The 4101-nt window shown below is 40.7% G+C and overlaps 1 long non-coding RNA gene across 1 annotated transcript; it reads left to right on the top strand.

The window, feature by feature from the left end:
* The first annotated feature begins 2689 nt into the window (after positions 1-2689).
* LOC135551472 (uncharacterized) lies at positions 2690-3302 on the top strand. The gene is made up of 3 exons (XR_010457315.1): positions 2690-2775; positions 2874-2947; positions 3099-3302. It is a non-coding gene; the product is annotated as an uncharacterized LOC135551472 (long non-coding RNA).
* The last annotated feature ends 799 nt before the right edge of the window (positions 3303-4101 follow it).

Here is a 4101-nt window from a genome sequence, read left to right as displayed (position 1 = left end):
TCCTGTGGCATACTGCATTAGCATCGAATAGCCCCCGCGATATGCAACTTTTCAGGGAAGTTTAGGATCCAATATACACAGGCAAGTTAGGAAAGCTAAGGCTAGCTTTTTCAAGCAGAAATGTGCATCTTGTAGCACAAACTCCAAAAAGTTCTGGGACACTGTAATGTCCATGGAGAATAAGAGCAACTCCTCCCAGCTGCCCACTGCACTGAGGCTCGGAAGCACTCTCACCACCGATAAATCTACGATTATCGAGAATTTCAATAAGCATTTTTCTACGGCTGGCCTTGTTTCCACCTGGCTACCCCTACCCCGGTCAAGGGCTCTGCACCCCCCATGGCAACTTGTCCAAGCCTCCCCATTTCTCCTTCACCCAAATCCAGATAGCTGATGTTCTGAAAGAGCTGCAAAATCTGGACCCCTACAAATCAGTTGGGCTAGACAATCTGGACCCTGTCAATCTCTGTCAATCATCACATTCTTATCGGCAGACTCAACAGCATTGGTTTCTCAAATGACTGCCTCGCCTGGTTCACCGACTACTTCTCAGATAGAGTTCAGTGTGTCAAATGGGAGTGCCTGTTGTCTGGACCTCTGCCAGTCTCTATGGGGGTGCCACAGGGTTCAATTCTCGTGCCGACTCTTTTCTCTGTATACATCAATGATGTCGCCCTTGCTGCTAGTGATTCTCTGATCCACCTCTACGCAGACGACACAATTCTGTATACTTCTGGCCCTTCTTTGGACACTGTGTTAACTAACCTCCAGAAGAGTTTCAATGCCATACAACTCTCCTTCCATGGCCTCCAACTGCTCTGAAATGCAAGTAAAACTAAATACATGCTCTTCAATCGATCGCTGCCCGCATCTGCCCACCCACCTAGCAACACTACTCTGGATGGTTCTGACTTAGAATATGTGGACAACTACAAATACCTAGGTGTCTGGTTAGACTGTGAACTCTGCTTCCAGACTCATCATAAGCACCTCCAATCCAAAATTAAATCTAGAATTGGCTTCCTATTTCGCATCAAAGCATCCTTCACTCATGCTGCCAAGTATACCCTTGTAAAACTGACCATCCTACCGATTCTCGACTTCGGCGATGTCATTTACAAAATAGCCTCCAACACTCTACTCAGCAAATTGTATGCAGTCTATCACAGTGCCATCCGTTTCGTCACCAAAGCCCCATATACTACCCACCACTGCAACATGTATGCTCTCGTTGGCTGGCCCTTGCTTCATATTTGTCGCCAAATCCACTGGCCCCAAGTCATCTATAAGTCCTTGCTAGGTAAAGCCCTGCCTCATCGCAGCTCACTGGTCACCATAGCAGCACCCACCCATAGCACGCGCTCCAGCAGGTATATTTCACTGGTCACCCCCAAAGCCAATTCCTCCTTTGGCCGCGTTTCCTTCGAGTTCTCTGCTGCCAATGAATGGAACGAATTGCAAAAATCACTGAAGCTGGAGACTCATATCTCCCTCACTATCTTTAAGCATCAGCTATCAGAGCAGCTAACAGATCATTGTATCTGTACGTAGCTCATCTGTAAATAGCCCATCCAACTACCTCATCCCCATATTGTTATTTAATTTTTTTTGCTTCTTTGCACCACAGTATCTCTACTTGCACATTCAACTTCTGCACATCTCACTCCAGTGTTTATTTGCGAAATTTTAATTATTTCGCCACTACGGCCTATTTATTGCCTTACCTCCCGAATCTTACTTCATTTGCACACACTATATATAGACTTTTGCATTGTGTTATTGACTTGTTTATTCCATGTGTAACTCTGTGTTGTTTATGTCACACTGCTTTGCTTTATCTTGGCCAGGTCGCAGTTGTAAATGAGAACTTGTTCTCAACTGGCTTACCTGGTTGAATAAAGGTGAAATAAAACATTTTAAAAATACTGTATGTGGGAATGTCTTATGTCCATCCTACATGTAGTGTTGGTACATGGAATATTCCTCAACTGCATATATCATAAATTGCGATAGCAAATAGAAGTATTATATTCAACAGCTGACATTTTCAAATATTATTTTGACAAACACACTTTGGTGCTTACAATTCATTCTCTATTGTCATGGACTTGGTGAGCACTGTCATCTGTGATCTTTGTGATATGACTTTCCTTAAGCGGGTACTGATGAAACTGTCACTTAATATTTTTTTCTTAAAGTCTACAAACGCTCTACATTTTTTCACTATGTGATAGGGTTGGATCCTATATGCTACTTTTATTGTTGTCCTGTAAATGGTTCCGTGCCTATAATTTAGGCTGTGTGTAGAATGAGGCATAAAGGAAATTACTTCTACTTATAAATTCATATTAGATTATAGTTATTAAGGTAAACAGCATACAAGTTTGGCTTGTTTATACATTTGCCTATAACTTATCAGAATTCCATTATTTTTACATAAAAAAGAGAATACTTAAAAATGAGAAGATCCTGCCAATGAAAAGACGACTGGGCGGATATAAAGTGGAAAGGAGGGGAAATAACTCACACCATGCAGCAGGACACCTTCAACTGTGGGGTCTTTGTAATGCAGGGTTGATAGTTAGATTTTCTATAATTCATTTTTAGCTGTTATGTGAAAATTAGGTCAAAAATTCTATTTTATTTTTTGGTGTAGATGACCAAGGAAGTTGCACATATCTTCCCCAACATCCCCTCCCAAATTGATATGGAACCTTCAAAAACACATAGAGCAACGGCAAAAAGAAATGGCTGAGGATATACTAAAAATGTCTGGTATGTAATGACATTTAATTCAAAGTAAATGTAAATTCTTTATTTTTTATGTAGTTGTGTGGGAAAGCCATGTGTTCAGTTCATGCCTATGATTTCAGAGTTCAACAAAGCCAACAACTGCTTCATGTGTGCCCCTGATGAAGAACCTGGATGTGGCCCAAAGACTGACTGGGTTAGTAACTTTATTTAACATGTTTAGAATCTTTTGAAAACAGTGACGGGATGTAAGACAATTTATGATATAACACAATGGATGGCTAATTCGTCATACTGCATTGATATTTGATATTATTTATAACGTGTTACGCTTTGTTTTGTTTTAGATTGAATGTTTTGCATGCCAACGGTGGTTCCATGTGCTGTGCCGAGGAATGAAAACAAAAGAGTTCAACAGAGTAAAGAACACAAACTGGAAGTGCAGTCTTTGATGTTGAAAATGTATGCTATACCCCACCCACACTGAAGAGGCTCTGAAATGTACCTCAACCAGGGATAAAGAGAAAGTTAACACTGTAAAATGTTTTGTAGTTAATTGAAGTTAAGTGTCTGTTGACATGTTGTAAAAGATTAAAGGTCTACAATTTCTGTTTAATTTGTCAAGATTACCTTTTTATTAATTGATTTACTGGCCACCATTACTATGGTTACATGTTCAGTATATGTATTGACCAGCAAACCCAATGCAGCCTACCTCACTAGCTCACTCTCCAACCCTGCTTTGGACAATTAATAGCATGACTCTCGTACTTTGCCATTTCCCTTTATGGTTGATATTAACGACGAAAGGAGATATGATCGGTCTCTCTCCTATTGTGTACCACTGTTAAATACTGTGGTGTGTGTTTGTGTGTGTGGGGGGGGAATAATTAGGTTAGCTACAACCAGTTTTGAGTGTTAGGAGTAATGGTTAAACAGCTATTGAAATTTGAAAAATTTGATTTGTCACTATGTTGACGATCCCTCGGTGCTGTTGGTGGAAGTAAGGAAAACTACAGGCGAATATCCAACATGAAACTGTATTTACCTGGGTTGAGAACGGGGCAATAGGATCAAGCTAGCTCGTGCTTGTTCTGCCAACTCTGACTAATTTGTTTCCATTCGAAACGACGGGCTGTGATCTATGTTAGTTCAGTTATAATGAACTTTGATGTCATTACATGAGAGGTTGATGGAACCAAACACAAATTAGAGGTGAAGGGAACAAACACAAATTAGAGGTGGAGGGAGGTAAAGCTGAGATCATAAAATCGCATTAAACAAAATACTACAAGACCCATAATGCATAGTTTGCGGACATGCCTTGACGCACACTGTGTGCGCATGCGC

This window comes from Oncorhynchus masou, chromosome 13 (assembly GCF_036934945.1).
Source record: "Oncorhynchus masou masou isolate Uvic2021 chromosome 13, UVic_Omas_1.1, whole genome shotgun sequence".
Classification (NCBI taxonomy): Eukaryota; Metazoa; Chordata; class Actinopteri; order Salmoniformes; family Salmonidae; genus Oncorhynchus; species Oncorhynchus masou.
The sequence above is the reverse complement of the archived record's forward strand: the minus strand, read 5'-3'. Positions and strand labels throughout refer to the sequence as shown.